The 17,115-nt window shown below is 45.2% G+C and overlaps 1 protein-coding gene across 7 annotated transcripts in view; it reads right to left on the bottom strand.

Moving 5' to 3' along the window:
* PLXNA2 (plexin A2) overlaps positions 1-17,115 on the bottom strand; it is a 341,299-nt gene that overhangs the window by 316,382 nt on the left and 7,802 nt on the right. The gene's annotated exons all lie outside the window — the stretch shown is intronic.

Below are 17,115 nucleotides of genomic sequence, written 5' to 3'. Positions count from 1 at the left end.
GGGTGGTTAGCTTTTGGGTGCAGGTCTCTAGAGCTTGTATTTCAAGTTATTACCATTGTTTTTATGTAAGATTTCGTTGATACATGCTTTTACTTGATAGCCTGAGCTGCTCCTGAAGCAAGCCAATGCCAGCCTTGCAGCTCTTTTTTCCTTCACTGGCAGTTCCAGGCATGGAGTGGTTAATAGCTAGAAGCTGTGCATTAAGTGTTCAGGCACTAAAGCCTGTTGCAACTTGCCTAATAAAAGGCGTTTTAAACCAGGATTGCATGGAGGAATTTCAGTTGATGAGCTCCTGCCTGGGCTGCTGGTTCTCAGGACTTACCCAAAAGCTCTCAACATGTCCTGACAAAGCAAAGGGAGGGGCATCACTGCAGCAGCAGACAGGTTTAGATTTAAAAGGAAAATGGAGAAACACCCAAAGCTATTTGCTTTAAACCCGCCATCAGCACCTCCATAGCATGCTTTGGTTTTCTCTCCTGTAAGCACAGCCAAGCATTGCTTTTCACCTCCAAAATTTCACCTCCTAACCAACCTTCTCCTAACTTGCAGAGTTCAAGCAAATTCTATCTGACATTCCCCAAAGTTCTCCAAGCACCAGGGAGCAGCCAAAGCCCTCCTCTGGTCAGAACAGGACTTGGCATTCCAGTACTCCCAGTTTACCCAGGCACCAATGATGTGGAAACGGGGACTTGGATCTCTTACTTGGCTTCAAGGCCCTGAGAAGCAAAGCCATCCAGTTGTGTTTGGCTTCCAACAAGGTTTGCCACTCCTTGCAGAGATGCATTCAGGTTTCATTTCATTCGGGGGATTTGAGAATTTCAGGGTGGACTTCCAGCATTTTCAGTCCTTTAGATGAGAAGCAGCATTCAAGTCCAAAGCATCCAAACTTCAGTATTAATCTTTGTTCTGTTTGCACCTGCACGGTAGTAAAATGTAATGTCTGTGCTGTAAAGTCTGTTTATGATCACATTCCTTCCCCAGAATACCAGGAGAGATGAAGAATCAATGTTTAACAGTCTCTTGCTTTCCTCTGCCTCACAGATGAGAAGCTCCTTGGAAGAGAAGGTTTGGACAGCTTAGGGTCTCAGAGCTCCCCCATGATGTAATTAACTCAATTTGGCCACACTGAGGTGCACATGAGCAGCACTAAGCTGGCAGTGCCGTGTTGGGACACGCTGCATTTTCCTGCTCTGTGGGAAGCCTCTGGCATCAGACTTCAGTTATGCACCATGTTGGGCTGCACACAATATTCTTTCTGCCCTACCTAGGCTGAAAGAAAGCAGCAGCTTCATGTATTCTCATTCTCGCAAGTAAGACCAAGACAGTTCTTCACTCTGCTCATCTGCACTCTTTTGGTTTTGTAGATTCAGACTCCCTGGTTGCTATAGTATAGGCTAAAATAAAAATGAATGAAAGCAGAAGGGGGGGAGGGAGGGAAAATGTATTGGTGAACGAAAGTTTCAGCCTAGAGGATTCCCATCGGCACTGATTGTAGAGTTTCACACCTCCTGTATATGACTTGAGCACCACAGATATACCAGCTGCACATCCCTAAAATGTACTGTGAGACACACTGAGCACGCCTGCATTTTCCAGCAGAAATAAGGACAATCCATGGGTTCTGTTGTCCTTCATTCCACCGGAGTCTGTCTCGTACCCAACCAGATTTCAGTGGAGTGAAGCACAAGAGACATGGAGATGAATCAGCAATGAGAGGAACTGCTTCTCAGTGGCAGAGAAAGGAAACGGCGTGGACACTGATGCACCACGCATCCAAACAGAGGCCAAGCATGCTGGCAAGCACAGGAATGGCACAACGAGCACTTTAATAAGTCAAATATTTCTTCAGAATCTCCAGTAAGAGCCCGTTTTGAAAACCTATGTACTTTCTGCATCATGTGTAGAGATAAAAAGAAGTCTACAAAGACCACAAGCTGGCTTCCTGGAGGTTTAAATACCTTCTTAGCAGGATATTAAATGCTAACGTGGATAAATAAGATGTGTAATCATTGCTTTCAGTCATCTTCCCTCTAGGATTGTGGAGCCAAGTGCAGGAACCAGAATGGAACTGTCTTCAGGGCACAAACAGTGCATTTCCTTAGGGATCCTCCTCTAAGCATCCACCCTTGCCTCCCTCCGTCATCCCTGCTGCTGTATCTTCAGAGCATGGCAAAATGCCATTACAACTGTAGGCCCATTTATTTTGTAATAAAACATATGTAAATAAGATTCAAGTCAAGGGAGAATTGAGATTCTTCAGGTTGAGCACAAGACTGTTCTCTTAAGATGTCAGCGTTAATTCCTCAGAGCTTAATGCACTTCAACATATTTGATGCACAGAGGTGTCACATCTAACACCAATCATCTGCCAATTCTAATTGCCTTTTCGAGGTCCTCATGTCCCTGGGATTAGTGGCTCAAAAAAATTAGATCCAGCAAATTTAAAGCTAAATACTTCTGCAACCAGGAAGTGTTATTTGCTTTGATAGGTGTAGAGCTGTATCCATTCCTCCCCCTTGGAAGCCAACGAGCAGCTCCCACAGAGGGGCACTACGTTCTCCCAGTCAGCAATCAAAGCTTCCAATGCTTCTGACATTTATTTCCAGGCTCATTCTTAAGCACAACACACGCAGTGTCTCAGACGTGGTACCAGAAGCGATCCTCCTGCCTAATCCCAATTATTGAAGTTGACCCAACTCCAAATCAGATCATTATAACAGGATCCACAGCACATTTTCAGACCAGGATCAAGACGACCACTTACTACTACAGTTCCTAATGCACTCTTGCCCACATAGCATTCGTTCTCCAGAGTTATTTTCAAATATATTACAGAAATTGACCTTCATATTTTTTCTTGAATTATTTTCCTTCAAGGTACCTGAGAACAGAGACCTTAAGAAACTTCTCTTAGTTCTGGTTGTAGCCATTGGGTGACTCTAATGGGAACAGCAGGGAACAGATTCCTCCCTACACCTGCACTCCTTATCTTCCTATTAAAGCCATTTAAGTGTAAACATATTAATACTGTGTGCCAAACATAAGGGCATTAGAAATGCACAAGTCTGCTTATTTTTGCTGCAGCAGGGTGAGGGAGCAGCACCCAGCACTGGGACGTCCCATGCTCTGTTTGAGATCCCCAGCACCTCTCAACCCCTCTCTGCCTTCAGCTTCCCAGGTGCAATGGACCTTTGTAGGGCACTTGGAGCTCTACAAGGACAGAAATAACAGAAATATAGCTGGGTATCAGTGATGCACTGAGGTATATTTGCAGCACTGACAGTAATATTGAACTTAGCCAGTTGTTCTTTCTTCCAGCTGATGAAGGACACTTTAGCTGACAGCTTTCCATGCATTAAAGCAATGAATAGAGAAGACAGCAGACAAACTGCACATTGCTATGGACAAACCTTTGTCAATACAGCATGCACTTAGCACAACTCCTCTAGGAGATGACAGGTGCTATGTAAATGCAAGCTCGTTATCAAAGAGACCATGGCTCATTGCTCAAGTTGATGTTGCACCACAGACAAGAAAACCCCTCAAGTTACTCTTCTGAGTAGCTAAAAAGAAATTTAAGTGTGGTACAGGCCATGAGAGGTACAGCTGAGGAAAATGCATCAAAGAACCACAGCAGAGCAGGCAGTGCTCCCCCTCCAGCTTCACTTAGCGGGCAGGATGCGTCATGGGTCAGCCACATGCAGCAAGAACATAAAAGACCCTCCCTGTCAAAAGCTGGCATGAACTGAAAGCTGCTCAGAACGCCATGAAGACGAGAGCTTATCTTGTCAAAATTCCTGTCTTTTTTTGTTTCTTCCCATAGGGACAAAGATGGGCAATAAACAATAGAGCTGGATACCCAAGGAGACACACAGCAAGCGTATGCTAAGCTACCAACCCATTTAGTAGTTATTTTAGTGATGAATCTGAACTTCCTACCTGAAATTCGTCCCATTCAGCAGAGCTGAGCCTCGAATACCCTCTGCTGTCTGCTCTATTGACCTTACAGCCCTTTCACACCCCCTCCCTTAGGCACTGCCTTGTGCCTGGTGTCAACTTCCCAGCTCTGAAGCGGAGGGGAGGTTTGGATAAGAGGCCCTTTAGAAACCCTTTCCAAATGTAGATTTGATTGACTGACTGATTGAACTTAATTGCAGACATTCTCTTAATTGTACACTTAATTACTGACACTGTGTCAAAAGATTTCTGATGCAGCACCTGGAGGACAACCTTACAAGTGCCAGTCAGCACCAGCTGCACCAGGCACCAGGGAGGCGCCACGTCGCCTACAGCTTGGAATGGGAAAAAAAATCATAATATTTTAATAATATACAATTAGGTTTCACCCACCCTCGAGCACACGCGTGCACACACACATAATCACAAGTCTGTTTGCAGGGAGGGCATCTAATGCATCAGGAAGAGAAAAGGAACAAAGAGGGATAATTACAGGGCCATGCCGCAGTCCCACCCTTCTGCGGGCTCCCCTAATATCCATGGCTCTGTGAGCTGCAGGGGGAGTGTGTTATGCCATGGGTTTTGGCAGCAGCAATACAGCTGCTGGCCACTCAAAGCAGAGCTCCGGCTTTTGCACGTTAAACCACCAGAAATAAACCCTCCATGATATTTATTCTAAGGTTAAAACGGCTAAATATTCTCAGCAGTGCTTTTGGGTTACTGCAGGTCTTCCTGAAAACAGCAAGGCATGGAACAAACCAAATAACAGCACTGTTACTGTTTTATTACAAACTTACTGCAGAACTGCCTGCTTACTGGAGAGATCCCATACATACAGGCAGCCCAGACAGGAGGGCATCACGAAAAGAGCAGTGCACCAGAGCTGCACAGACTGCTAGCAGAAAGGACAGGAGTTGTCTGATACCCACAGAAATGCAATTTGCTCATAACACCTGGAGCCTCGTTAATTTACCTGTGACATGTTGCTACACTTAATTGCCTTTGACAATTAGCAACATTTCAACACCTCCTTTAATGGCCCAATTATGAGAACACTTGTCTTCCACGAGGTAGATAGAAGAAAATAGATGGGTGAACTTCAGCAGCAAAACTCCTCTGTGTGTTTTGTTAAAGAGCTTAAAAACAAACCCCAACGAGAACAGTTTTCCTGTTCACTGCAGGCAGACACAGTGCCTCCGGCTGTGCCTGTCCCACTGGCAGCTCCAAGCACCCCCTGCACAATTAATTACAGGGAAGAAAGTGCCCAGTGATTTTTTTCCCCCCACACTTGATGCTTTATCGATGACTTCCATATGCTAAACAAAGGGCCTTCTAGGTAGAATGCAACCTGTTTCCATACAGAAGCAGCACAATGGGCATTAGAATAAGAAAGCACCACTTCTACCCAACTACATGAGCTCCTGGCTATCTAACAGATGTTGAGCCCAATGCTATGCAGAACTGCTCACGGTTGTGACCACTGGCTGCAGCCTGGTGCCTTTCCTCTCAGATACAAGCAAGTAACTCCATATGCTGCTTTAGGGCAGGCACCTGCACTGAACAGGACACTCTGCTCAGAATACTTCCAAGTAAAAGCATCATTTAGTCAGGGATTAAAAGTTACGTGCTGCTCAGCCCCATTCTGCCCTGTCGCAAAGCGATGTACATCCGAAACATCCCTGCTGGTACAGATGTCACAGATCTCAGATGTAAGATGAGAGCATGAAAGACAGAGTCAGGTCCAGGCACAGAGTGCTGTGCCCACCCCCAGGACCCCACACCCACAGCAGCACAGATGAAGAGCACCAGCAGTGGCTCATGTATTCAGATCTGCAACGCACACTGGGATTTCTGCTTCCCCCTTCCTCACTCCTAATGCTTTCTCAAGCTCTGCTCCAATCCCTCTCCCCTTAAACTGAGGAGTCCTGCAGCACCACAGTCAGCTGTTCTTCCTTTCACATCTCTGCAGCCACAAAGCTCAGAAACTGCCTTCTCCAAAGCAGCCAGGAGGAGCCCCCGTGCTGAATGGAGTTGATGAATAAAACAATGTTTTATTAAATTACTGTTACATTTTGATTGAACAGCGTTTGGGCTACACGGGAGCAGACATTCCTGAAAGTAATTGGTTTTCCACATCTGCTTTCCTTACTAATTGGACTAATTACTTCAGTGTAGGATCATGTTCACTACTCTCCAGAAAGCAAGAAGCCTTGATTTACAGTGAGAAGAGCAGCAATTAGAGGGAATTAATTCATACAGCAACATCTAAATAAATCATATTATGAGAAGACAGCGATGTAATTATTGTGACTGGTGGCTCCCTTGTGCGGAAGCAGCGTCCTTAAGCCTAAATCAAGCAGCTCCATTCTCCAAGGAACCCACCACAGCTTCTCAGAGGATGTACTACCACATTTATTTGTAAGACCTAATTGAAGTGCACTGCCAGAAACAATAGGGTCTGACACTCCTCGGGCAGGTGAGAAAAGCAATCAAGTCTTTCACAGCTCTGTCTGCTGGATCGTGAGCATTCAGCCACCGCAGATAACATATGCCAGCAGCAGCTTCCAATCAAAGGTGAAGAACTCCAGGGGGAAGTATCCTCCATCACAACACAAGTTTTTCTTGCTCTCCAAAACCAGCCCATCCGACCCATTAGGCCAATTTAAAGGTGTCAAGAGCTGTAGGGTTTCAGAAGATGATCCAGCCCTGCACACTGGTGATTTACCTTCCTCCTCATGCGTTCACAACCTGGTCCTACCTCACTAACGGGACACACATCTTCCCTTGGCTGCATGTTACCTGTTTTGTTCTTAGCATCATTCTCAGCGAGTCACTGGGATCAAAAAACTTCCCCTTCAGAACACAGTTCTGGTGAAGTTTCTCCTCCAGCATCTTCCATCTGGTTCTCCAGCAAACCTGCAGCAGTAAGGCACAGAAGCACAAGCCTCATGCTGCCTCCAGAGCACACAGACCAGCTTTTCTTCTCTCCAATCTTAACAGTGACACATAACTAGATGTAGTTCTGCTCTAAGATAGCATGCCTCCCATAGGCCTGACTTAATGTGATGAGCACCCTATAAACTTGCAGTGTGCATGCCATTATACACTTGCATGTTGGAGAGCCACATGGTCTTGCTCTGCCATATAACGTGCACGAGCATAAAAATTAGTATACAACAATATTGGACTTGCTGTCCACATCCTGACACATCATAAATCCCTTACATCAGAAAGCCAACTTCCACATCCAAACAATTACTCTGCTTTAGCAAGTGCTTGATCCATTAGGAATTAGGGTGATAAATTGTTAGTTCAGACAGGTGGAAACACATCCATCTTGATTTGCCATTCTTCTACCCTGGCAGATAAATATAGCCGTCAGTTACAGCACCTGCCTGCTACAAGCAGGACTTGGTGGTTCTAAGAATATTTATTAGGAGCCTTAGGTTTTCCTTTATTTATACCCATTCACAATTTTCTCTCCCCCCCCTTCTGAGAAATGGTCATTAAAACTCCAAATGTTAGGAAAAAAAAATAATGAAGAAATAAAACAATCCAGTTCAACAAATGGACAACGCACCATGGGTTGATCCAGATTGCAGCACATTCACCCAGACCAAGAATCCATTTGGTCGAGTTCCCATCTGAGCCGCAACCTGCAGTTGCATATTTGCTGCATTATCCTGGCCTGGAAATAGAATAATGTGGAGAAAAAAGGATCTGATCACTTTAGAAGCACATAAAACAGAGAATCCATTGATTTTAGCCCTACGCATCCATAGCGGAAAGATGGAGGCAGAATTCCCATAGGGGTCCTAAAAGCTGCACCAAAACCACAGGAACCACACAGGTGCTAAAAACAAAAGATGTGCAAAAATAAATACATCCAAGTATCACAACAATGTAAGAACTGTTTTGAAGGTAAGTGGAGCAGCTAATAATTCACAGCCATTATTCCTTTATCTTTGTTCAGCTGGGGGTTGAGAAGATTTTAAAACTGCAATTATCAACAATAGATTTCCATTGAAATAAGCTTCTCCACTGCGTTTCTCACTCCTCTATCCTCCTCCTAAATAAAGATGAGGAAGCAACAAAGAAAGCAACGTCTTTAATACAACAAAGATCTGTTCCCCAAGAATATCCATGCAATCAGAGAGGCTTTAAAAAAGGAAGAGGTCATTTTTTGAGTCAAACCAGTAAGTTATTTGCTCGGCCGCAATGGAAAACATTTTGCCTGCAGTGAGAGGTTCTTCTTTAGCAACAGTGAGATGTTTTTATATCTTTATCTCTTTCAGCCAAGTTTTGATGATGAGTCCTTGTGGGAACGGCCCTTGGGTCATCAGAAGAGGAATCCGCCAACCCTGCCCTACTGACAACAACCCCCTTACACACAGCAAGCCATCAACAGCCCATTTTCTAATAAAGGTATCACAAGCAAGTTTGCACCCACTCCGGGTTTTTTTTTTGTTTTTCCTGTGCCTTCTACCAGGCTCTTAATAACTGTAGATTAATGAACAATTACAAGGCTTCATTCTTACTGCCATGTAATTCCAAGAAAGGAAGAGCATCTTTCTGGAACATTATGCTTGAAAAACAAAGGAGAGCTTTGACTGTCAAGTCACTGATGTTCCCTCTCCACTTAAAAGCTTTCCAATTTACTTACAAATTATAGTGTTTTTAATGCAAATTAAGCACTAGAGAACATTCTTTCCTTCTCCCAGATTAGCAAGAACCAAATTGACCAAGAAAGCCAAACATGGAATCCGGACACAATGAATATTTTAAATAATGAGCCTATTTAATTATTCTGATTGGTGAAGTACGAGGTTATTAAAATGCCTGTGAACTGATGATGGGGTTTGAGCATATGGTTTTGCTTTCCGAACACAGAAACTGTTTTCTGATACTCTGTGTTCCAGTATCCTTTGTTGAGTTAACTGCAGGGATGAAATATAGCTACACATGCTCAGAGACCTTTGGGAAATATCTTTTGCTTCAGAAGCAAAAATCACATTGCAGAAGGCAGAGGCACTCCAGGAGAGTGAATGAGAGCGCACGACTGCCCAGATTCTACACAAATTACCTCCCTCACTCCATCCAGCTACTTAGAAATAAACAAAACCAAAGTTCATGCAGTTCCTTTTCCCTCCCCTATGCCACTGAATTTATGTTTGCCTGATAGCTTTTCACTTACACACGTGGGAAAATCCTAAAGCAGAGGAAGAACTCTGTTACAGACATACATCATGCTGCATCTGACCATCAAATGCACCAAGTCCTCTATTTCTGGTTAGCATTCAGGTTAAGCATCACCCAACCTTGTGGCTGTTCTCTTTATTTTAAGCTCAGGAACGCCTTTTCAGCCACCAGAACTCCACAACTGCAAGTTTAAACCAAACTACACTTAGTGCCAAAAAAAAACCACGCTCTTACATGGCACTTCACCCATGCCTCTTACAAAGAGAAGAACACTGCCAGTGCAGAACACAGAGCAGTGACTTGCTCTGGGCTGCGTCAGAAGAGCAAAGTTATATCCTTACTCTCAACATGAGGGTCAGATTCTCCCTGTTCACTTTCTGCAGTATCCATTTGCACGCTCCATCTCAGCTGTTATCACACCACGATCCTTTCCCAGTGCACAAAAAGGGAAGCTCCTCCTTCTCTTTTTGTGGCTGTGCACAAACTCTCTAGTAGCAGAAGTGCTCCTGCCCAGACAGAGGGGAGTGGGTGAAGAAACTCCCACTGGGGGTCCTGACTTCCCAGGATATTGAGCACCTGCTGCTTCTGCAATTGCAAGCATCTCTGGGTCAGTGCAATCTGCTTCCTGATCCGTAGAGGAAAGCTGATTAATCTGAAATAAGCATGCTTAGCACAGAATGGAGCCTGGACTTGTGACCCACTTGCCATCCCATGATACCCCCCAACACCTCCCAATCTTCCTAGAAGGCTTTGGTTTCAGGGCGGCACTGAGGTCTCCTTGCACCCATCAAGAGCTTACATGGGTGAAAAGTTCACATCCCAGTGGCAGCTCGTTCACATCTCCTGATTTCTAATGTCATCTGCTCCTCCCTGAGCCTTTTTTTGGGTTTAGTTAGAAATTCTGGATCTTCTGGAGGCTGAAGGGCATAGAGGAGAATGAGCACATTTGGTCTGTGCCTCCCAGCTTGTTGTCTTGTACTTTAACATCTCTAACATCTCACAACTCTGAGCACAGTGTGACTAACGCTGTCCTTTGATGCAGGCTGAGAAAGGGCAGAACCCAATGGAGACATCCACTGTTCTTTGGCTTTTCAGTACAGATTCCCCTTCCCTTGGTTTTCTACCTTCTGGTTTAAGTCACTAAGCACCTGACTCCCATCTGCACCTCCTGCACCACTCCAGCTGCTTCTGCTCCCTCAAAGCTGGGAGCAACAAAACAAACCACTGCGATCATTACCTTGCCAACATCTTGAGCTGAGTTAGCATGAGGAGCAGTCAGGGATTCATCAGAACTGAACTGATCCTGCTTTTGAACACTTGCACACCAACACAATTACGTGCCAGCAAAGACCATTTTAAATCCTAAAACCAAAACAGATGCTCTGAAACAGCACTGGGAAATGCAAGCAAGTAGGAGATCATTGCAAGGGTAGGGGCTTGAGAAAAAAGAAGACTCTGGGGGGGACCTTATAGTGGCATTCAGGACAAGGTGCTGCCTATAAGAAAGCTGAGGAGGGACTTTTTATTAGAGCAGGTAACAATAGGATGAGGGGAAATGGCTTTAAACTGGAAGAAGGCAGATTTAGATCAGATATTAGGAAGAAACGCTTCGCTGTGAGGGTGGTGAGATACTGGAACAGGATGCCCATAGAGGCTGTGGATGTTCCCTCCCAGGACGGCCAGGCTGGATGGGGCTGTGAGCAACCTGGGCTAGTGGAAATGTCCCTGCTGATAGCAGGGGTTGGGACTACATGATCCCAAGGTCCCTTCCAACCCAAACCACTCCACAATTCCGTGACCACGCATCACCAGAAGGAGCGACTGGAAACAGTTTCAGTCATCACCATTTTTTCCCCTAGGGTTTTTGTTACAAACATCTACAACTCAGGATGCTGTGAAGCAGCCCATGCCCAACCGACATGAGCACAGCTCCTTCCCACAGCTCGTGGCTCTGACACCCCATGCGCTGCTACAGCAGCTAAACCTCTCCTCCTGCAAGTCCCTGCTGATTGCAGAGCCATACAGATTTCCCTCAGAAAGAAAAGAATTCAAGCCCCTACCTACATGAGCTACTGAACGGGGAAGAAAAAAAAAACAGCCACAAAACCCACAAAAGCCAACTAGACAAACAAAGAAGGAGATAAAAGCAGCTTGCTTTAAAGCTGGAGCTTTTCTGAAAGCCCGCAGTAAATCTTTAAGATTATCAATAATGAACACATTCAGTGTCTTTTCTTGTTCTTTTAAATCACTCCTTCCAGTGGATAGAAATCAGTCTGGGGGGTTTGCTTGTATGCGAGCTGCATTTATTATCAAGGGATTGAGACTGCTAGGGATGGAGGGAAGTAAAATGAGCATCGACAAGGCTGGGGGAAAAAAAAAGCACACCACCGCTTCAGAGTACTTCCTCCACCAATTTGTCACAGCACCCCAGTAATGAGCAGCAGAATTCATCTCCCTGATGACATTCACAGTGGTAGATGCTGTCCCAAATTTAGTCAAGTGACAATGCAAAGTCTTTAATATGCAAAGGAGCCCTTTGTGTAACTCACCCTAACTTTGGTGCCTTGTCATGCCTTATAGAAACTCCAGGAGAAACAAACTGCAATAATCACAGGAGCAAACAAGTTGGACAGAACCTGTCACAGCAGCAATGAAATGTTCTGTTGATTATCATGTATGTGTAAGACATACATCACAGAAAACTAAGCATAGGTCCATTAATTTCTTATAGACTACAAGAACCCAGCCCTATAGAGACCACACACCCACTGCACGTCTGGATTACAGTGAGCACTGATGGCACTTCATCAGTTCTCCCTTTTCCACCTGCCTCAGACACAACCTTCTGCCTTACGCTCTGTTTTTTCCTGTCACATTAATATTTTCCTTGGCAGTATGAAGCCCTCAGCTCAGCTCGTTGCATATGTCAGACATTAGCACCTTCAGTAATTAAGAGGACTTCTTCACTGCATTATTCCCCATCCAGAATAGAAGTGGAGGTGCCAACCCTTAGGTTACTTAAAGCATAAGTTGAGGCTTGCAACAGTGAGCTGTCTGTGCAATCACAGAATTAAAGCTAAAAATAAGCTATGTTTTAAGGTGTTTTTTTTTTTCCCCTTCTAAACATATTCACTTCATATTTTCCACAGATGCAGCATCACCCTGTGCCACCCTGCAGCCTTTCAGTACACCGTGCATGCATCAGAAAGAGCAGACATGAACTCCACAGGGGCAAACCCTACCTGGAACAGAAGCATAAAGCCCAGCAGACCCTCTATGCAAATGCACAGCACTACAGAACCACACCACGCCACCTCCCTGCAGCACAAGAGAAACAAAGCTCCGTTGCTTCAGCTCATAAAGCTCACGAGGACACACAAACCCAGCACAGCACCCTGACCAGCTCATGCAATAACAAGTTTCCCAAAGTGAAGCTCTGTGTGGGTTAACCTCACCTGCAAGGAGATGTCAACTGTCTGTCAAAAATAATCGGGGAGGGGAAATCGATGGACAAAAAGCAGCACCTCCAGAGAACCATTCATTATGTTTTAAAACTTACATCTGCTGCCCTGCTGGAGACATCCGTCTCTCCTTTGACTGCAGAGAGAACCCAGCACAGACTTCAATCACTGCTGATGTCCACTTGATTCATCTCATCCTGGATGCTTTCCATCAGTGTTTGAGGTGCTGTCAGGCTACCAGTAAATATTTTACAAACACACACTACAGACACATCCCGACAGCCAAGTGAGTGCAGCTTGCACTGCTTGGTCACCAGCACATCCAGACCCATTTTTGGGTCATTAAATGCCACATTCATGCAACTCCCTCCACATCCCTGTGCACCTTCATTTTGCTTCTCATGATGCAAAGCAGAGCAAGGCAGAACGTTTCCTCCTTTCCTTCAGCACAGAGGGGATAAAGGACACACTACTTCCAGTCTCTAATCATGTCAGAAAATCCTTCTGGCTATGCACATTACTTTGAAAGAGTATGTTCTTTCCTCCTGGTAGTTTTTAATTGATCACATCTGTAACAGGTAGAGCTGCTTGTCTAGCAAAGGGCCATATCAAAGTGTCCCATTTGTTGGTGATTTCCCCAGGGCATCTTTTAAACCATTAAAATTTGCAAACAACTTTTTTTCTTATTAACACAGATTCTTAATTGCTTTCCTGGGAAAACAGTCGAGTTATGAGGCTCCGGGGTTTTCAAGCAAGCATTTAAGGATAGCTTTTCAACAAAGCAAAGGCAAAACTGCTGGTTCTGGAGCAGTATAGGTTCAGACTTGGGTGCTGTGGTGTGAATTCCTGACTTGCCTGGATACCATACATCCCATTGAGCCACTTTGAACGCCTTCGTGCCCATGTTATAAATATACAACCTAGATTCCTCTAATAGGGCCAAATCATGCTGTCTCTGTTTTTACCATATAATCCTAGAACAGCCTGGGTTGCAAAGGACCACAACACTCATCCAGTTCCAACCCCATGCTGTGTGCAGGTCGCCAACCAGCAGCCCAGGCTGCCCAGAGCCACATCCAGCCTGGCCTTGAATGCCTGCAGGGATGGGGCACCCACAGCCTCCTTGGGCAACCTGTTCCAGTGCCTCACCACCCTGTGAGTGAAAACTTCCTCCTGATTCTCCTTTTGCTGCAGTCCATCTCCTGCAGAATAAGTGCAAGGCCAGAGCTGAGCCTGGCAGCACCCAGCATCGCTCTGCTTAACGTGGGTGAAACCCCCACTTCCAGGCCCAGCAGCAGACCTGGCCCACCTGAACCCACAAGAAAAGCTGCATTGGCAAAAACTCAGCACAGATCTCCCAAACGCAACGCATTACTGAGCGCTGACAGGGAAGCACATTCTCATTCTGAGAGGGTACCTCATCATTTTAATGCATTAATCAAGCCTCCGTGTTCCAGGCCTGAACTCCTTGCATTCATCATCAATTCAAGACGAACCTATTATTTAGATCCAGAAAATTACTCACTGAACACAATCAAGTGTTACTTCTCTGAAGTTGGTGCAACAGGAGCACAGCAGAGACCCCCATGGGCACTGCAGAACCCTGAGCTGACCAAGCACTGCTCACATTGCTCCAAACAGCACACAGCTTGCCTAAGCTAATCAATTTCACAAATACACTTCCCATAAAAGACTAAAATATAAATCCCAAAGCTGTCTCAAATCTGGATCTCACCCAGATGACAGTCTGTATTTCTTGGCTTTGAGTACCCCCAAAAAACGCATACAAGGATGCTTACTGTTAATAGTAAACGTCAGGCTGAATAATAACAGCAACCACACACACTTGGATGCATGGCTTGAGAAGCTTCGTTTCATTTTATTGCCCATTCTATGACTAGTTACCAAACTTTTCTTATTACTGATAATTAAGTCCTGTTAACCTAGCGTCTGCTTTCCTCCCAGCAGGGAGTGCAGGGGATGCTCCGTGCACTATAGCCAGGGCAGGGCACTATTGGAGCAAACAGCACAAAACTGTGGGTTTCACATCTGCACGAGGCCAGAAGGAATGAGCTGCTCCTCACCTCCCCAGAACGAGCAGAGTTTAGTTAGGTGACCCCTGCACAACACTGATTTGCTCCTCATCTTTCCAGCACACCTAACAACATATATGCAATAAAATGATTGGCAAATTGCAATGTTTGGGTTTCCTGCTGGTTGCCAGCTTTGTTTTTGCACTTTGGACACATCCATCAGGTGATGGTGAAACGCAGAGCTCATTACAGGAGCCTGCCTTTGGCTTCCTATCAGTTAAATCATAATGTTGTAAAATAAAGAATGTGTCCCAAAGAGATTTGGTCCCAAGAAGTATTTCTAGAATATATGTTATACACAGGGGTTATGAGTAATTTGGAGATTTTTATCAATTTTACATATGGAAATTCTATGCATTTTTATTTAAAAAAGCATTCATTTCCTGGAAGATCAGACTTGCAGTTCCTTTGTTCTGAAAGACGATGCTAAACAATGTTCCAGTGACCTCCAGTGGGCTCCGCAGGAAAATGCACCTTCTGCTCTGCGCAGCAGAAACGCGCTCCCACAGCCTCCAGCAGCGACATTTGCACTTGGATGCACGAGCAGCGCAGCACCAGAGCTACGCTCAGATGTCTCAGGTGTTTGGAATGCTTGTGCACGTGGGTACTGGCATTCCAGTCTCCCTCCTCCCAAGTTTTGAGTATATCAGCAAACACGAGCTGTGAGGTGGCCACAAAAGCACGCCAACCCCTTAAGATCATTCGGTGGGAATGGGTTTTCTATGCCAGTTTGTGGACACGTGTGGTCTACAGAACAGAAATTGCCTCCACCAGCAGCATTTCGGCTGTACTTTACTCTGTACAAAGCTGCCTGGTCCCAAGAAAAACAGGAAAGCTTTATGGAGGTCCACTCTCCTCTGTCAACACAAATCAAGGTCTTTCCCATTAGCCTCGTTATTTGGCTGTCTCACTCAGGACTCCTGGACGCAGGCATCAACACAAATGCTTCTGGTCTAAGATCAGCCCATCCCTGCCTTGCCCTGGTGCAGAGTCAAGGGGGAAATAGAAAAGTAACACTGCAAGCAGAGCTCTTTTCCTCACCACCTGGGCCTAATGAACAGGAAAACGATTCTGCTAACACATTAATATATCTGAGGTGTAATGGAGAGCAGCTGTCAACAGAGCAACAACCTTCAAATTAAGAAGAAATAGCAGCAGGGGAGAAACCTCTGTCACAGGGGATAAGTTGTGATGGTCTCTGGTAGCTTCATACCCATCCCAGGACCCTGAACAATTTGCATGTTCTGTCATCACCTCACACCATTTCTCCTTGCTTCTCCTCCATTATCAATTGTGCATTTTATCTGGTTCTTTGTGTAATGGAAAGACTAACATTTCCATATGAAATCACTTCATGTCCCAAAACCCCATCCCTCACTGAAATGGAACTTCACAGAAGGGCAATTCTTCATCACGGGAAGAGAACGCCAACACTAGTGCAGAGTCTCTATCTGCCACTGCCTGCACAATATTAATGTAAAAGATAATTTATTGGCTTGAATCAATACCTCCATGACTTCTCCATCTATCAGCCCCTCTTCATCTGATAGAAGTCCTTCCGTGTCTCATTCTCCCAGACTGATGAGATCACAGTGCCTCTTCCCAGCAGGACTGATGGTGTGCAGATAAACAATTGCCCAATAAATCATCACTTCTGGATCAAAGACCCGAGATCCTCCACTACATGCCAGGGATACACACAAAACACCATACAATACACTAAGTTAATCACAGCAAGATTTTTACCCCCTTAGACACGCTGAGCATCACTTAGCACATACAGACACCTTGAGAGACTCAGCTAAACCCCACCTTACTGCAAAATCAGGGTCTGAAATGTGAACGTTCAGTGTAAGGACTTTCATGGGAGCAATGTGGGCAAAGGGCTCAAGTGCTGTACTGCAACCAGAAGCCTGATAGCTACACAAAAGCTGTTATCCCATGTCCCACACAGTGTCTGCTTTGGGACTCCAGGCAAGGCTTCCAGCTGTTACAGAGGACTGCTCACAGCTCAGGAATTCCATCACATGAACTACAAGAATACATCAAAGGCAGGGAGAACAGGTCTATAAAAGCACATCTCGTCCATCCAAGCTGCTCGGAGCACCAGTGCTACAGAAACATGTGTTTCTAGCTGCCCCAAAGCAAAGGGAAAAGTGTATTGCTAGCTAGTGAGACTTACAGAGGTGCTGGGGCAGTGTTCCCATCCTGGCAAGCCTGCAGGAAGAGATACAGATGCATGCTACACCTGCACCCACAGCAGCAGGGCCACTAAGCAAACAAGCCCACTGAAAGCTCCTATTTCACAGCCACAAGGTTTAGGCATCATTTCAAGTATTTCAGGAGAATTTGACATCACCAAGTTACAGGAAACAGAAACCATCCTGCCTGTTCCCAAAGCCACA

This window comes from Tympanuchus pallidicinctus, unplaced genomic scaffold, assembly GCF_026119805.1.
Source record: "Tympanuchus pallidicinctus isolate F22 unplaced genomic scaffold, pur_lepc_1.0 scaffold32, whole genome shotgun sequence".
Lineage (NCBI taxonomy): Eukaryota > Metazoa > Chordata > Aves > Galliformes > Phasianidae > Tympanuchus > Tympanuchus pallidicinctus.
Note: the sequence above shows the minus strand (reverse complement) of the source record. Positions and strands in the feature narration are given on the sequence as shown.